Source organism: Anas acuta, chromosome Z (genome assembly GCF_963932015.1).
Source record: "Anas acuta chromosome Z, bAnaAcu1.1, whole genome shotgun sequence".
In the NCBI taxonomy this organism is placed as follows: domain Eukaryota; kingdom Metazoa; phylum Chordata; class Aves; order Anseriformes; family Anatidae; genus Anas; species Anas acuta.
The window spans coordinates 10,988,703-11,008,206 of record NC_089017.1 but is presented as its reverse complement, the minus strand read 5'-3'; the positions used below and the strand labels follow the sequence as shown (position 1 = coordinate 11,008,206).

At 39.4% G+C, this 19,504-nt stretch overlaps 1 long non-coding RNA gene across 1 annotated transcript; it reads left to right on the top strand.

The window, feature by feature from the left end:
• The first annotated feature begins 4,305 nt into the window (after positions 1-4,305).
• LOC137848309 (uncharacterized) lies at positions 4,306-18,036 on the top strand. Its single transcript, XR_011091271.1, has 4 exons — positions 4,306-4,350; positions 9,139-9,223; positions 11,865-11,990; positions 17,657-18,036. It is a non-coding gene; the product is annotated as an uncharacterized lncRNA (long non-coding RNA).
• Positions 18,037-19,504: the final 1,468 nt, after the last annotated feature.

Here is a 19,504-nt window from a genome sequence, read left to right as displayed (position 1 = left end):
AGAGCCTTCTCTTCTCCAGGCTGAACAAGCCCAGCTCCCTCAGCCTGTCTTCATAGGAGAGGTGCTTCCAGCCCTCTGCCCATCCTTGTGGCCCTCCTCTGGACTTGCTCCAACAGGTCTATGTCCGTATGCTGGGGGCACCAGAACTGAACACAAGACTCCAGGTGGGGTCTCACAAGAGCAGAGATGAGGGAGGCAATCACCTCCCTCACCCTGCTGGCCATGCTGCTCTTGATGAAGCCCAGGATACAGTTGGCTTTCTGGGCTGCAAGCATGCACTGCTGGTTCATATCAAGCTGTTCATTCACCAGCACCACCAAGTCCTGCTCCTCACAGCTGCTCTCAATTCACTCTACACTCAGCATGCATTTGTGCTTGTGATTACCCTGGTCCAGATGTAGGAACTTGCACCTTGCCTTGTTGAACTTTATGAAATTCATGTGGGCCCATTTCTCAAGCCTGACCAAGTACATCTGGATGACATCCCATCCTTCTGTCATATCTGCTGCATCACTCAGCTTGGCATCATCAAACTCACTGAGGGTGCATTCAATCCCAAATATCTATGTCATAAATAAAGATATTAAATGGCACAGCTCTCAGTACGGAGCCCTGAGGGGTACCACACATCACTGTTCTCCACCTGGATATAGAGCCATTGACTGCAACTCCCTAGATACAGCGATCCAGCCAATTCCTTATCCACCAAATAGACTACCCTTCAAATCCATATCTCTCCAACTTACATATAAGGATGTCTCTAAATTGTGTAACAATGTGTGTTTATAATAACATTGCTAAGGAAGAGAAGTATTTTGTACGAATCAGATTTTGCTAAGTGGTAAGAGTTTCATGCTAAGATATATTGGATTGCTGTATCACAGCCACTAAATGCTAGGTGAATAGAGGGGAAACAAGAGGTACAGTTACCTTGCAATCAAATAATTATATCACAGATGTTTGGCTGTCCTGCCAGTCTTCAAAATACCCTTGCCATAATACCAGTCACTGTTAAAAGACATTAGACAACTTAGTATATTGGGTTCAAGAAATTCAGCACTCAGAGGTTAACAACCATTTTCTCCTCTTAAAAAATACTATTTTTTTTTCAGCTGTAAATGAAGCAAAGGAAGTTATACTACTGAACAACAGAGATGTGATTAACCCTCAATGTACAGCAGCTGACTTAGGCAACATGGGAGGGATGACTGCAACATTTTGAGCTCCACCTTCTCCCCACACCTCTGCCAAAACCTGATCAGTATCCATAATTTTTTTTATTATTATTATGTCTGATTCCACACATAAGAAAATCTCCACTGATTTTTGCAGACTTTCTCATACCTTCTACATAAAGTTGGGTGTAAGCACACCACCGGGATTAGTAAATTCACTATGACTCTTTACTTTTGTCTGATTCCCATAGGGCACAATAAACCAGATGTCATCAAATATGAAAAACAGAGACTGTAGATAAAATATGAAAGAAAAAGAATACAAAATTGCTGTTGCAGGCGATAGGTAACTTGGGACTTCCACCTAAAAAAAAATAGATGCAGGGTGCCATGTTTATACATCTTAAAAAAACTTTGCTTCTCTTCAGTTTTTTGTTTCATAGCTCAGTAAAATGTTAATGAAACAGAAGTATAAATATATCGAGATGCATTTGCTCTCCTAGAAATAGCCATTCAGATCAGATAAAGCAGCAGTAAATCCAAACTGCTACCTAAAATATGAACTTTTTCAAACCTTAAAGAGATTTGTTTAACAGGCTTGCTAATTTAGTTTTTACTGTTTTACATTTCTAAAATCAATTTCCATCTTAGATTTCATTGCAAAAATCACATGAAGACAGGCTTTCTCTAAAGGTTTTGCATGTCTTTGATTCTGGAGAGACAGACAAAAATAATGTATTTCTTTCTGATTTATTGGAACATCTGATTTTCATATTTTTCTAGTTTGATTTTAGCTCAAACTAGAAAATACAATGACAGGACAACTCAAAGTGCACAAGCCTGCTTCTGACTTTAGTTATTCATTCTCTTCTAATCACTATGCTAATTAGCATCCAAGCATCCAAAGTGCTTTTAATGCTAAGTATATCCCTTGAGTATTCTAAACATGGAAGTCTTCTTTTGTCCTCAGTAGGGAGAAGTGGATAAAATTCTGTCATGGTTTTGTCTGGGATAGAGTTAATTTTCCATGTAGAGCTTCACAGAATGCTGTGTTTTGGATTTTTGATAAAAACAGTGGTGATAACACAACATCTTAGCTGTTGACAAGTAGCATTTGCATAAAGCCCAGGATGTTTCAATTCCTCGTGCTGCCCTGCTGGGGATGCACCAGGAGCTGGGAGGGGACAGGGCCAGGACAGCTGGCTCAGGCTGGCCAAAGCGGTGTCCCACACTGTGTGGTGCCATGATGGGGTAATGAAGGAGGAAGGGGGAACATTTGGAGTTATGGCATTTGTCTGTCCAATAAACCATTATGCATGATGATCCCTGCTTACCAGGGAGTAGCAGAACACCTCCTGCTGATGGGAAGCAGTGAATGGATTCCTTTGTTTGCTTTGCTTGCACATGTGGCATTTGCTTTACCTGGTAATCTGTCCGTGTCTCAACCCATGAGTTCTCACACTTTTACCTCTCAGATTCTCTCCCCCATCGCACCTGGAAAGGTACGATAATGTGGTATAAAGCATGACTTAATAAAAGGAAATCTAAGTTCTAACAGAACATAGTTCCTTTTTCTCTGTCAAGAAAGTACTACAATAACTACCAGCCATATTATAGCATTTGGTTTCATTTTTTCCTAAGTGTGGCCAGTACTCCCAACCCAGTGCTATAATCGTTCTTGTCACAACTTACTTGAACTTCAATGAACTTCACAATAATTTCTATTCAAGGCACACTCAAATTCACTGATAAAACCACAATGATTTAAGTGGTTTCTTTATAATTACAGAGGTGTCCTATAGTAAATGCTTTGCTCCATTTGCAAATTGTTCCTTATTATTGTGTAAGAGATCCATGCCTAGTGTAACTTATGTAGGAAGTCAGATTTTAGCTTTAATTTCTTTCCTGTGTTCTCCATATCAGTGGATAGTTTTCTTACTTACCTTGGAAGCTGAAAAGGAAGTCTTTCTGCAAGGCCCACACAGGAACTAGTATTAATCCACTTAAGAATAGGCAACATAAGAGAAAAGATTAAAGGATTTGTAAGAGACAGTACCACTTTATGGGACAGACCTAAATCTTTGTCTTTCCTCCCTTCGGAAGTGAGGTAACAAAGCCACCTCAGAACATTAGTTCTAATTTTCTCCCTGTGGCTGTGCATGAAGACAGTGGAAGAGGAAGCTGATTCCTTCTCAGGTTTCCCCAGAATAGGTCAGATGTACATCCATAATCTGGACTTCCATTAACAGAAAACTATTGCAGAAGGGATTATGGAATATGATTAGTTCTATTTTTGACATTATTTTAAGGAAACTATCTGATATTCTGGTATGTAAAGAAAGGCTCTTTTCACTGAACCAGTTAAAAACCCTTCAGCCTAGGTATCCATTGCTACACATGTAGCAAGCTAACAGATATCACAGATAACTTTACATGCAAAAGCTTTAAGAAAAAATGACCATTTTAAACTATACTATGAAGCAACAAAAAGAAATAATTGTCTGAATGTATTTCCAAGGTTAGTCCATTCAGTTTAGTTTAGAAGCAAGATATGACACTGAAGAAAAAGAAGATGAACACGGGAGGGATTAAAGGTAAGTATACTTGATCATGGTCTAGATTCTAGTGCTAAGAAACATTGACTGTCATTAGCTCACCAATAAGTTTGGCAGACAGGGGCAGCTCAGATACGCAAATAAGTTTTAGGGAAAACCACATATAGTTTGGAAGCAATGGTTATGTTTACATGAAAACTAACAAAAGAACAACCTGTAACTTTCATCAATGGAAACTAGGACCACCAAATGCTTCTGTGGTTATTTGTAGTTGTCCTGGTTTCGGTTAGAACAGAATTAATTTTCTTCCTAGTAGCTGGTGGAATGCTGTGTTTTGGCTTAGGATGAGAAGAGTGCTGATAACACCCCGATGCTTTAATTGTTGCAGAGCAGTGCTTATACTAAGCCAAGGACATCTCAGCCTTTTGCTCTGTCCTGCCAACGAGCAGGCTGGGGGTGCAGTAAGAGCTGGGAGGGGACAGACCCAGGACAGGTGACCCAAACTAGCCAAAGGGGTATTCCATACCATCTGACGTCATGCTAAACAATATATAGGGGTGGCTAGCCGGGGGGAGGGGGCCAGACTGCTTGGGGTTAGGCTGGGCATCGGTCAGCGAGTGGTGAGCAATTGCATTGTGCATCACTTGTTTGTACATATTATTATTACTTTCCTATTATCACCATTGTATTATTATTATTATTATTGTTATTATTATTTTTGGTATTATTATTTTCCTGTCTTATTAAGCTGTCTTTATCTCAACTCACGGGCTTCACTTTCCATTTCTCTCCCCCGTCCCAGAGAGGAAGGGGGGAGGGTGAGCGAACGGCTGCGTGGTGTTTAGCTGCCGGCCGGGTTAAACCATGACAGTAGTGTAAAATGCTAAGATAATATTTGTTTTTTAAAATACAAATATCTTGGTGTTAAACCATTGGCACTTTCAAATCTGTATTAACTATGCAATAAAGAACAGATTTATAAGCGTTTGGTCATTGCTCCCTGTACAGTGTAATTATTATTTACATATGAAAATACAGCAAAGTTATATTAAAAATTAAACTTCTACAGCCTTGCAGATTGTGTCCCAATTACAAGTTCATTGTTAGTTTTGCACTATTGGTTTTCACTTTCTCAGTTGTGGACTCACTGTTAAAGAAAGTTAAGGGAAGGGGTGAGTTTTGTTTTTTTCTTTACCAATTATTTTAATATTCATACCTTCACAGAAAAACCATGAGAATGTGTAGTCAGAGGACTCAAGCAGCAGAAGACATTAAACCCAGAAGATGTTTTATTAAATGTTATGTCTTTTAAGACAATCTTATATTTTAGTGAGGTACATCTATGAGTTTGACTGTCAGAAATAATATTGTAATGCTGAACAAATTGTGCTTGGGGTAATGAAACAGAAATCCACATAGAACAGGACCTGTATTTTCACTCCTCCTACATGATTCAAACTATTTTAAACACAGCTGAAGCTGCCATTTTGAAATGAATTTTCAGAGTCAGGGATTTGCTATAATTGTAGGTATCTGTATAACTGGTCTGTATTCCAAAGGCCTTTTCTGAAGGAAAAATAACCAGAATAAGTAAGAAAACGGTTACTTGTGTTCTTGTCAAAGGAAATTTCATTCTTATAATTTGAAAAGTGAAACGATGGGTTTTGAAGTTCAGTGATGGAAGACAGAATGAAAGTTCTGTCTTCAGAAGTCATTTTAAAGCATTTGTCCTTAATGTGCATGATCACAACACAATCTCTGCATTTGGTAAGTGATAAAACCAGCAAAGAATAGCAAAATAGATCTCCTTGTATTTTGGCAATTTTAAGTTTGCATTTAAACCAAGATGAAATCTATAAAAACAACACATTTTTAGAGCTATTTACTATTCACTTGCATAGATCACTTCCTCTCACTGTTTTTATACTATATCTTCTTACAATCTAAAGGTAAAATGAGCTATGAAAAATTCAAGGCTGCTCCCTTTGTCAGAGAGTCTTCAGAAAAAAAAAAAAAAAAAGTAAAAAAAAAAAAAGCAAAAAAAAAAAATCTGCCCCATGTCTGTGTCAGCAGGCATGGGATTGGAAAGACAAATGTTGTCATAACCTCCACCCACTGGAATCTGGTTGTTGGTTTAGTTAACACATCCTCTGGCTATTTGAACTGGTCACTCAAGAAGTCAACAGTAAGTCAAGTTGTCATGCATTCCTTATTAGTCATTTCCTTGCTCAGCTGGATCCTCTGCATTCATGTTTACAAATCAGCTGAAATCTTGTTTGTGCTTTATGGATGAACCAAAGCCGTTAGAGGAATATCTACTGCTCAACTCTGCAAACTGAGCAGATTTAGGTTCCCCAACACCAGCAAACTCCACTGAGCGATGTGCTGTTTCCCAGTTGTCTTGCTGTTGCTAACTTGCAAGGGGTTTTCAGGACCTGATTTTTTCAGGGGTTGGGTAATGGGACAGGGACATCCTCTGATCCCTTCCACATAATGTATCCAGGCAGGAATCTCAGCTATTTTCAGTGAAGGAAATGCTTGAGCTATTTCATTTAATTTTTACTTGTCATGGTAGCACTGAGCGGTGATGCTTAAAAAAAAGAAAGACATGCATGTAATGACTTCTCATGTCTTAATGCAATGGATATTCCTGCAATATTTCCAACTATCTGGGCAAATGTTAAGATTGTGTCAACTGCTTATTTTTGTGTACTTACAGAAAACAGCATTAAAATTTGCAGAAAACAGCACTAAAAAAAGCCAAACAGGGAGCGTATAAAAACAGGCAAAATGAACAGGACAAAAGAAAGTAATCTGGTAAAGTTTCATCCAAATTCCAGCTCATGGTTTAAGTTATTTCCCTAGATGTATTCTGCGTTTCTTGGCGATGTTACTCTTTCTCTTTCTGCTAAAGAGTTACCTAAAACATGCCTCCATCCATCCACAATCCACACTGCACACTGACAAAAATTTTCAGTTTTCTTCACAAGGATCTTTACTCATTAAATATTGAAGATTTGGCTATCAATATTTTTCCTCAAATATTCTCACTAGACCTATCTGTTTTTTGACACTCCCCCCAAAAAAAATCTGTTAAGAATTATCTGGACAGGTGCAAAGAAGCAGAATAAAAAATAAAAATAAAAATAAAAATAAAAATAAAAATAAAAGTAAAAATAAAAATAAAAATAAAAATAAAAATAAAAAATAAAAATAAAAATAAAAATAAAAATAAAAATAAAAATAAAAATAAAAATAAAAATAAAAATAAAAATAAAAATAAAAATAAAAATAAAAATAAAAATAAAAATAAATAAATAATAAGAAATAATAAAAAGTGGAATCAAATCAAATTAAAAATGTCCCAAAGGTAAAATTGGTTAATCTATTCTGAACAGTGTACTACTACTGCATTATAGGCAGAACATTTGCAGAAGAATGCCCTTTACATATATGAAGTCAACTACCTAGTCTTAATCTTTTTGGAGAAAGTGTTTGTATTATTTTTTATGACATCCACCTAAGAGGACTGGCATTATTATTCCCATTCCCAAGAGGTGAATACACAGAATTCACCAGCTGTAAAAGCCCAATATGTCTACTGTGCTGAAATAAGCATATGTAAGAGCTACACCTCTTTTTTAGAACAGTTAGCCTTACACTGCTTTTTGACTTTAGCTGCAAATAGAAATACCAAGCCTGACTGGTGCTAAGTTGGGTACCCAGAAAATGAGGAATCCAAGTATATCACCAGTGTGTGTGAAGTCTGACATGCTCAGATACTACGGTATTTGCTTATACATAAAGTAATTCTGTGGCAGAAGCAGGGACGGTTCTCCAGAACAGCATCCCAGTGCTTAAGCCATACAATAGTGTGGTGGTTTTTGTTTGTTTGTTTGTTTGTTTGTTTGTTTGTTTGTTTTACAGACCCTCAGATCCCTGATAAAGCCTTTACTAACTCCAGCAAGTCTTCTAATCAAGCTAAGATGTCAACACTAACTCAAATCATGACCAATCATATTATGTATCTCCAGGGTCAAGACTCACCAACAAATTGAATATATGGCTCCTCTAACTATCATGGTTAAATTTTATTGATTGCCTCCACTTTAACCACTTTAAGAAGTGGTATCTCATACAATTATTTTATCATAAAGATCCTCCAGAGCCTTCCTGTGCAAGGCTCCAAAGTACTGTCAAGTTTACAAGAATGCCAACTGACAATGTTGTGGGCCACAGAGATGCAAAACCTTTCACTATTTTTTTTCTAAAATGTTTAAGAGTCCTATATGATGTTTAATGTATTTACCACCAGTCACCTTTACTCTTTTCTGATGAGTAAGAGGTTTGATGCAAAATAATTCCATTGCTTGTAACAGCACCGTTGCAGCAAAATAAATACTAATTTAATTTGTGTAGATTATGAGAAGGTAAGTATGTTTTGCAAAAGCATCTGTCTGCACTATAAGGACTACAATGTTTTTCAGAGTTCATCTCACAGCAACCATTTTCTTAGCTCCAGATGAGTATTGTCTTGAACCAATCAAATATACATTATACAGATATATACCAATATGAAGACAGATTAACTGCTTGACACTGAATGTTTTCTTACGTGCTTCCTGCCAGTAACTAAATGTCACAGCACAAAAATATGTCTATTGGCACAAAGAAGTTTTCTACCTTGATAATAGAGGGTTGCACTCACACAGGAGACCCATTTTGTTCAAATTCACATTTGCGCTAATAAATTCACAACTGCTGCTGCTGCTGTGCTTAAGCGGTTACCTTTCTTGCAGTCCTCTGTACTCTCAGACTTATTTCATGTAACTAATACAGACTGAGTCATGAGATGTACTTGGCTAGCAGATGGAAACAAGGAGGAGGAGGGAGATATGGCTCCCAATGCTTTGTTTATGAGAACATCCTTCCTGTCATCAATATCCGCATTCCATTAACGTATGGTTTCAATTCTGCCTTTGCGATGTGGTTCAAGCACTATGGTCAAAGCATATATGCTCCAGTCAAGCATATTTCACTTTATATTTAATCTAATAAGAAGGGATACTATAGCAGTTTCTGTGAAAGCTCTAGATGCTTACTAACCTGCTGCTCCAAATCATTCTCAATGATAATGCAAAGGTTTTAGCCTTTCCTTAAGTGCAAATTCAATCTATGATAAAATATTATGGATACTATACATGGAGAACAAAATGTTCTCCAAAACGTTTCAGTTATTTACTGACTTGTTTAAAATTTGCATGATTCAAAATGAAAAAAAAAAAAAAAAAAAAAAAAAAAAAAAAGTTTGAAAGAGCAATAATTGAGAAAGAAAGCTTGAAAGAAAATTAAACATTAATAAAAATAATTTAAAAAAAAATCCTTCATATTTTCCTTTATTTTCATAGCATATAAGCTGTATCCAGGTTCAAGGCCTGAGAAGGACCAAAGGAAAACTTTTGGGGCATGAGCTGAAATTGCAGAGGAACTGAGGTAAGCATTAAAAGGATATTTGAAGAGTATGAGCTATGCTGTGCTTTGAATTGCTGAGGGTCACCTCAACAGTATGCCATGGTACATTCCTGGATAGCCAGAGCCCCATTTGCTGTGCATAAGCATACATAATTCACATGAAGACACCTATATATGAATATCGAATTGGAGTTGTTTCAATTTGCAAGATGAAATCCACATTAAAGGTCTTAAGATACAACCACTTGAAGATGTCTTCCATTTGGGTCAGCAAAGGAATGCCTGTATAGTACTAGTTACATTTAAATGTCAAGAATGTAAAGCAAAGTTTACTGCTGATATTAATTCCCTACATTAAGAAGCTGCTTTCTGATCAAGCAGTCGCAGGTATCTCTTGCAGACTGCTGCATCATCACATGCAGACATAACTATGACTGCAAAAAAAAGATTTTATCAGAACCAGGAGCTGGGTCTGTTGGGTTATGTTTCTGTGGCTTTTGCTTATGCCACTGGCACAACCTGGGGCCAAGGAAATAGAATTACTTTGATCTCTAGCTCAAACTTATTTTCTAGTTATTAGACTTTTTTTTTTCTAATATGCAACATTTCCAGTAAACAGTTAATTATAATGGGTGTTTATAATGAAATGTGTGATTACTGAACACGGCACTAAATCTCTAACTTGTGCAAATCCATTAGGCTGCCAACAGGTTGATCTGTGGGAAAACACTTGGTATGGTCCAAAAACCGGACCATTTCTTTTATGATGATGCATAAATGGGACAACTTCTGTGTTGGGAAGGGCAAGTACATGCCATCTGTACTGAGGGTCCATCTCTAATTGCTGTTATCTTTTCTGAGGCTTCCTGTGACTTCTCCTCAATAATTTGTTTCTTGCTAGAGGGAAACAAAATTGGATCAGCCTACTGGTTGATCTAGAATTGCAGAACCAATAGTTAAAGGACAGAAACTGCACCTGTATTTTGCACTGCCATTTCACTTGTTTCCAGCAGGTGCTGTGTCTAACTTAAACCTGCTTGTGGGAATGTCTTACATGTTTGTCAAAATGCCTTCAATAGTCAGGCCTGATCTATTCCTCTATAAACAGAACTAAGGTAAATTAATTCAACAGCTCCAGTGGAATTACTCCTGATTCACAAAGCTGAATTGCTGCAGCTGTGCAGCACAGCTTCCTGATGAAAATGAGCACAATGACTGCTGGGAAAGGGTCTAACATACAGCAACTCCCATATTCTTAAGAACAAAATCTGAAAACAAACTGAATAAACAGACAAAAAATGGGGCGGGGGGGAGGGGGGGGAGAGGGGGAACACAACTATGTTTCAACTTGCTTTTCAAAGTTCAGCTGTTCAAAAGAATTAAGCATTTTGGAATATAGACAAAACTGTTTTAAATAAGCATGTCATCTGAAAGTTTCTAGTGGGCAAAATAGCTATCATTTCCTGGAGCAAAGCCTAGCTACACTCTAATAAAAGTGACTCCAATACTATGAGAAAGAACTGGAGGCTGGAAATTAAAAATAAATATAAAAAAAAATAAAAATAAAAAAATGACCACATTTCAATCTTGCAGTGCAGGAAGTGATGGGGAGACAAAATTACCTGAAATCCTGCCAAAGTTTGCAGAGGATCTGTCGGTTCCTAAAGAACAGGGTGTGCCTCAAAACCGTTGCATGGTTCATTTAGTCACAAAACAATGGACTTCATTAATATGAACAAGGTATTCAGGGGCGGGGAGTGGTATTTCCACAGTTCTGCTTGTTGGGATTATAGCAACTGATTCTAAACAAAATGTTCCAGCAATATGCGTCATAACTGAGAATTTGTAATTGATCTGATTTATGAGGATGTATCATTTTCTATTACTTCTTAGTCTTCTCACCACACAGAACAGAAAACACACATCTATTCCCATGCAGGAATTCAGACATTATGACTCAAATACCAACGACAATGTAAAGGAGCTCTTTTTATTATGTTTAATATTGATTATTTTCTGTGTGGTGGCAGCTAAAATGGCTCAAAATAGGTCTTAGTTTATATTCATAGGTAAAAGAAAAATAAATAAATAAAAGAGAGAGAGAGATTCAGCAAACGTATATTCATAATACTTTTACTGGAACAAATCTTATTTCAGACTGTGTGAAATCTCCCTGACAGCAATGTGAGTAATGTAAATTAATTTCATGGGACCAGGAGGTTATAGGCACTAGGATACAGATGTCAGGACACAGAATCTAGGACTGCATAAACCAGAGCTTTTTGGAGGGCTGGACAGTGAATAGCAGAGTTATGTATAATGTTCATCACTAAAACAGAGCAGGAAAATAACTGTTGTAACTGCTGCAGCTTCAGGGTTTCTTTTCATATAGCCTCTTAGTTGGAAAGAACTAATTTGAGATAATAGGTTACAACTGGCCACTGAGGGATTTTTAGGTTTGTAAAGGATTTCTCTTTCATACCTATAATGAAAGCCCTTATTGCATGCAGTCCAGCAGGCTAGCTGAGAAAATCTTACAGTAAGCAAGGCAAATCAAAGTGGAGATGACCTTTACTCCAATTTTAGCACTACAAGAACTACAGAATTAAAGGCTGAACCAGAACAAATGCTAATTTCCATAAAAGCTTTTCTATTGTTCCAGAAATGGAAGTCACAAAAAAATGAGAGATGAACACTGGGAGGCACTTGAAGAAGGAATAGGGCAATAATACTAGGAGTAAAAATGCAAACATTACATTCACAAGAAATTCCTGGACGTCACACCCAGGTAATAATATAGGTTATGTCACTCTAGTACCCACCAGAGCTGATCCAAAATATCTATTGTTAGATGCTACATGGATAAGGACTCACAAAGTCACAGATACTTAATGATAACCATATTGATGTATCCACAACTGATAATGAAAACGTAGTTGGTGATTATGATTCACCAAAAGGGGACAGTAATTATCCTTCAAATCAGTCTTTCAATTAAAAAAAAAAAAAAAAAAAAGTGTAATACAGTTCAAACACAGTCGATACCATTCACCAGATGACACAACAGCTCCATCCAGAAATTCAAAAAGAAAACGAGTGGAAAAAATAAGTGAATAAATAAATAAATAGTGTTTTAAGTGCATATAAGAAGAAATTCAAACTGTAGACTAGGAAAAATATGACATATCCCATTGCTAACATTAAGCAACAAACTCTCATTGCTAATATTGAGCAATGAACAGAACAGAAACACTGGTAGTTTCCAGTCAACGCTTCATTCCTTTGCAGAGAACACGGATGTTTTTCATAGACAGATAGGTCACTGGTCAATGGTCACTGACTTCCTTAGACTGCTTTCTCAGTGGTACCATATCCTTCTCTGCCATGTGCATAGTGGTGATTATTACTCATCTCACCCTTCCTAAAGGACATGCTTCACAGGAGTCCTGCCCCTTTTACTTGAGTTTCTGATATCCCCACTATTCCTATCAGCATTCAGGAAAAGCCATGTGTATGCCTTTGTTGTTTGCTCTCTTCTGCTCCTGCCTACTAACACTTTTCAGTGGAACAGATTCCTGCAGCACCCAAGCTTGCTACCAAAATCCTAGTGGTGACTAGGCTGAAGAGCAATTTTCCCCAACCCTGCAACTGCCTTCTCCTCAAAGCAGAGGAGACAATGAGTAAGAGGGGCCTTTGTGCACATACTAAATGCTGATCACACACTAAACCATCCTCCATCAGTTGTGGAGAAAAAAAAAATAGATAGATAGATAGATAGATAGATAGATAGATAGATAGATAGATATAGATATAGATATAGATGATATAGATATAGATATAGATTAGATATAGATATAGATATAGATATAGATATAGATATAGATATAGATATAGATATAGATATAGATATAGATATATAGATATAGATATAGATATAGATAGATATAGATATAGATATAGATATAGATAGATATAGATATAGATGGTATAGATATAGATAGATATAGATATAGATTAGATATAGATATAGATATAGATATAGATAGATAGATATAGATTAGATATAGATGATATAGATATATAACATTAGCAAAACTTAGAAACTTAGCCTACTAGAACAAATGGTTTTGTCAGGAATGTACTAACTATGAACACAAAATGCTGAACAAAACTCAGAATTCTACATGGGAATTCTGAGAAGATAAATTAATTGTGTACTGTGGTTTTTATCCTATATAGTGGTTCATTTTTCCATGAGACAACAATAATATTCTAAATTGTAGTCTTCATTACTCCAGTGTAAGACAGAGAGAGTTCTCATCAGGTATCCTCTGTTAGTTTTTCCAAAAAGATTACTTAACTGGACTATAGTTATGATAAGAGCAATCTTCAAATCTCACAACTGTGTTCCGACAAACAATATTGTCTATACCTTCAATGCCTTTAAGGAACTTCCATTACATTTGTTTCCATGAGAAATTCATCTACCTGCTGATAATTCTCTTAACAAGGAGAAACCACTATTCTAAGGAACATCTGAACTACTCAGATGAAGTAGGATACTTACAATTTCTGTCTGCTTAGATGCCACCAAGAAGGTAACATGCAGTCATGTTATTATTATGATTATACATATCATATGCATTCATTATACATATCACAAATAGAAATAATTTATGTAAAACTACTACAGGTCACCCAGCCAAGGGGAGCCTGTTGATGAAGCCTTCTGGCTTCAAATACATGAAGCATCATGCTTGCATATTCTCATTCTGGTGGGGAACTTCAACCACCTAGATGTCTACTGGGAAAGCAACACAACAGGCTGTAAGCAATCCAGGATACTCTGGATATCCAGGAGGACATTGAGGATAACGTCCTGGGCCAGGTATTAGAGCAAACAACAAGAAGAGAAGTGTTACCAAGTGACCATACCCAGGTTAAGTTTGTGGTCTCGAGGAATATGAGCCTGTCAAAGATCTAAGTCAGGAACCCTGAGCTTCTGAAGAGCAAATTACAAGCTATTTAAAACCTACTGGATAAGATGCCCTGGGACACTGACAATAAGGACAAAAACGCTGAACAGAGGTAGCAACTTGTTAAGGATATTTTCTTTGGAGCACAAGAACTCTCCATCCCCCTGAGTAAGAAAGCAAGCAAGGAGGGCTGAAAACCAGGATGGCTGAGCAAGGACCAGCTGGTCTAACTGAGGCACAAGAAGAAACTACATAGGCAGTGTATACAGGGACATGTGCCCTCGGAGGAGTACAGGGAAGCTGTCCAGATGTGCAGGGATGAGATCAGGAAAGCCAAGGCACAGACGGCACTGAGCCTGGAAAGGGATGAAAAGAATAACAAGAAGGGACTTTGTAGGTGCTTTAGGCAGAAAAGAAAGAGATAAACTAAAAGAGATATCAGATATCCCCTCTGATATACAAGAAGGGAGAACTGGTAACAACAGACATGGAGGCTGGAGGAATTCAGCAACTTCTTTGACTCTGCCTTCACTGACAGTCAGGCTTCCCACATCTCACATTTCCTGAACCCATAGAGGAGGGCTGCAGGAACTGTAAGAGAAGTTCTTCCCTCTGTAAGAGAAGAGCAGGTTCAAGACCACCTGATGAAAATAAACAAGTATAAGTCTATGGTGCCAGAGGACACACACCCCAGGATCCTGACAGAACTGGCTGATGGAGTTGCCAAGCCTCCCCCCATCACCGTTGAAAAGTCAGGAAAAGTCCCTGGTGACCAGAAAAAGGGAAACATCACTCCCACTTTTAGTAAGGGTAGAAAGGAGGACCCAGGGAACTACAGAACAGTGAGCCTCACCTCCGTACCTGGGAAGATTATGGAACAGATCCTCCTGGCAGCAATGTCAAGGCACATGCAGGACAAGGAATTGATCCAAGACAGCCAGCACAGCTTCACCAAGGTAAATCATGCCCGATCAAGCTGGTGGTCTTCTATGATGGAGTGACTGCATCAGTTGGCAAGGGAAAATTGACTAATATCATCTACCAGTAAGGCCTTTGACATAGTCTCCCATGCTGTCCTGTTCTCCAAATTGGAGAGGCGTGGACTTGATGGGTGGACTATTCAGTGCATAAGGAATTGGCTTGAAGGCCACACCCAGAGAGTGGTGGTCAATGGCTCCGTGTCCAGGTGGAGACTGGTGATTAGTGATGTCCCTCAGGGGTCTGTCCTGGGATCGGTGCTGTTTAATGTCTTTATCAATGACACAGACACTGGGATTGAGTTTGCAGATGACACCAAGCTGAGTGGTACAGTCAATACGCCAGAAGGAAGGGAAGCCATCCAGAGGGACCTGCACAAGCTTGAGAACTTGGCATATGTGAACTGCATGAGGTTCAACAATGCCAAGTGCAAGGTGCTGCACCTGGATCAGGGCACTCCCAGACATGAGAACAGACTGGAAGAACTCATTGAGAGCAGCCCTGCAGAGAAGGACTTGAGGGTTCTGGTGGATGAAAAGATCCACATGAGCCAGCAGTGTGTGCTTGCAAGCCCAGAAGGCCAACTGCGTCCTGGGCTGCATCAACAGAGGGGTGGCAGCAGGTGGAGGGAGGGGATTGTGCCCCTCTGCTCTGCCTTGTGAGGCCCCACCTGGTGTGCTGCATCCTTGTTGGGGGCCTCCAGCTCAAGGAGGACATTTAGCTGTCAGAGCAGGTTCAGAGGAGGGACATAAAGATGATCAGAGGAAGTCTGGAGTATCTCTCCTATGAAGGAAGGCTCAGAGAGCTGGGGATGTTCAGCCTGGAGAAAAGAAGGCTCCAGGGTGACACTATTGCAGCTTTTCAATATTTATAGGGGGGTTTATAGCAGAGATGGAGAGCAACTTTTTGCTCAGGCAGATAATGATAAGACAAGGCAAAAAAGTTTTAAAGTAAAAGAGGGGAAATTTAAATTAGAGGTTAGGAGGAAATTTTTTTACTCAGCTTGTCATGAGACACTTAAACAGGTTGTCCAGAGAAGCTGTGGATGCCCTATCCCTGGAGGTGTTCACAACCAGGTTGGACGAGGCCCTGGGCAATGTAGTGTAGTGGGTGGCATCTCTGCCGTTGCAGGGAGGTTCTAACTACACAGTCTTTATGGTCCCTTCTAATCTGTGCCTTTCTATGATATGATTCTATGATATAAAATAAACTTAGGTTCTTATCTGGAAGTAAAGGAACTAAAGTGAATTGGGTCACTTTATCTGAAACTAGTAGCTCCAGGTCACTTTATCTGAAACAAGTAACTCCAGCAAAAAAGCCAGGTGACATCAACAAAGGTCCAGTGGAGCTCAGTAAAAACAGTTGCACTTTTTCAATACTATGCTGCAATGTTGTAGTACTACACTATACAATAGTAATTTTAAATTACTGATATTTTTTTCCACAGGTCTCTAGACACATAATATGTAGACAAGTACATCTCCTGGCTTTTATCAAGGGTCAGATTCATCTCACCTAAAGTTAGATGTCTAATTGTTAAACATCTGAGGTCAAAGATAGTTAATATTTAGGCTATTTCTCTGGTCAATGACAGGCATAATACAAATGGGAGCTTCAGTTAAACCCAATTACTTAAGTGCATTTCATATCCTCCTGAGAGGATATCACCTTCCCTTGAGAAAGCTGTGACTGGCTCAGAAGGAGCCAAATTAGTCCATCCATTAATTTCCTAACTTCCACTGATGCCTAAAAGCCTTTTAGGTAGTTATTCATATGTTTTATGCTTAATTTTATTTCAGCAAGGGCTTTTAAAACCTGTGTTTCATGCTATTTGCTCACTTCATGCAAATGCAAGATTGTCCCTACTTTGCAGTCTTCTGTAATCTCTAAACTTTACCATTAATGCTCTGAAGGGAAACTGAGCTCCCCTGAGAAAAGGTGATTCACCTCATTTATTTAATTTTGGACTTTCTTTCCCTTTAACAGATGGTGACCTTCACTATCTGCCAGGAATTCTCAAGCACGTGTTGACCTGTAACTAGTCATTTATTCCAGAGAAAGTGTGCAATAGTTCAACTCTCTGCTTTACACTGGCTGACCTACAAGGTTTTTCCTAATGTTTCTACTCTCAGCAAACTGGACTTTTCACCATATGACAGTTACCTCAGAAGGCAGCAGCATAATCTGCTACATAAACAATATGTTTAAGGCAACAGCATAATCTGCTACATAAACAATATGTTTTTGAGATAAACATGATGGTGGATCAAAGCATGATGAGCTTTTCCAAAAAGAGGCATGTTAGCTTCGTGTTTATTACACAATCATCCTCAGACTGTTGCCTTGCAGATTTCCTTGTATGTTAGTTTTCATCTGTATTTTATGTATTCATTGAAAAACACCACATATTTACTCCAGCAGAGGTTAAATGTTTAAAAGTTGGATTTAAGTGTATGATCCATCCTATTTATATGTAACTACTCTGCTTTCCGTGTTTCAGTACTGGTCTCAAAATGACTCCTCAGTTACTGCAATCAAAACCCCTGAACTAGCTCAAGCTCCAGGAATTCTACAGAGAACTCAAACTAAACAGATACTGGCCCAATGGAAACAGGCATCTTCCCAAAAGGTGATAATGGATAGGCACCAGATGGCTGATCGAGGACAAAACAGATTTGGTGTGTGCCAAAGAGGGAAAGCCAGAGAAAGAAAGAAAGAGAGAGAGAGAGAGAGAGGCATCAAAGGAAAACAGCAAGAGCAGCAGTAGCTAGTGTGTTTGTAATCTAATTATCACAACACAGTAGAGAGCAGTTCCATGCACTGGATTCAGTTAAAACTTTTGTGCCATGCTCATTAATGCACACGAATAAAGCAAATGAAGTATAAATCACAGAATCACAGAATCACAGAATTTCTAGGTTGGAAGAGACCTCAAGATCATTGAGTCCAACCTCTAACCTAACACTAACAGTCCCCACTAAACCATATCCCTAAGCTCTACATCTAAACGTCTTTTGAAGACTTCCAGGGATGGTGACTCCACCACCTCCCTGGTTAGCCTGTTCCAATGCCTCACAACCCTTTCAGTAAAGAAGCTCTTCCTAACATCTAACCTAAAACTCCCCTGGCGCAACTTTAGCCCGTTCCCCCTCGTCCTGTCACCAGGCACGTGGGAGAACAGGCCAACCCTCACCTCTCTACAGCCTCCTTTAAGGTATCTGTAGAGAGCAATAAGGTCGCCCCTGAGCCTCCTCTTCTCCAGGCTGAACAAGCCCAGCTCCCTCAGCCGCTCCTCATAGGACTTGTTCTCCAGACCCCTCACCAGCTTCGTCGCCCTTCTTTGGACCCGCTCAAGCTCTTCAATGTCCTTCTTGTAGCGAGGGGCCCAAAACTGAACACAGTACTCGAGGTGCGGCCTCACCAGAGCCGAGTACAGGGGGACGATCACCTCCCTAGCCCTGCTGGTCACGCTGTTTCTGATACAAGCCAGGATACCGTTGGCCTTCTTGGCCACCTGAGCACACTGCTGGCTCATATTCAGCCGACTGTCCACCATCACTCCCAGGCGCCAGTCCAAGCCAAGAGCAGCCAGTTTCTTGAGGAGAAGTTCTGCTTTAGCTCTGCTAAAGTAATTATTAGTAATTATTGAGCACCATATGGGCACAACTAGGTGAAATTGAAAGGCTTATGAAGGGCAAGAGGTCAGGCAGGCGAACTTGCCCTTCACTACCCAAAAACCCAGAGTCTGCAAAACCCAGCCCCTCCAGGGGGCGCAGCATTAGCTTTCCTCACCCAGCAGCTCTGGAGATGGGTGTTCTACACCAGGTTTCCACTGTGCAGGTGGCACCAAACAGCAGGAGTCCACAGCTCCTGTCTGTCCTCCAGGCTGTGCTGGGCAGCTGGATCCCTCCAAGGAAGGGCCATGGGCCCCACAAAGATTAGACCGTATGGGAGTAGTGAAGGTGAATGGAGACCCCAAAATCCCATTGACTTGCCCTTGCTCAGAGCTCCCTGAAACCTTAGGATCTGTGGAGCTGCCACTGCAGACCTGAATTCAGTGTCCTCGGGGCTGCAAAACTCAGCACAGACAGTGTGGAAAGTGTCAGCCCCAACAAGCCACTGTTCTGCAAGGTTCTCTCCTCCTGGAAACATCATTTTTGCTCAGCCCACATCTCCAAATGGACAGCCAGTGATTCCACAGGAATGCAGCAAAATGCAAGGTGAGGGTGTCATTCCCTGGCTGGTGCTGCCTTACAGGTAGAACAAGCCAGATATGGAGGTGGTGGAAAACAGGTTGTAGGAGCTCCAGAGACACATAGCGGAGACAGATTTCCATGGTGGCATGTAA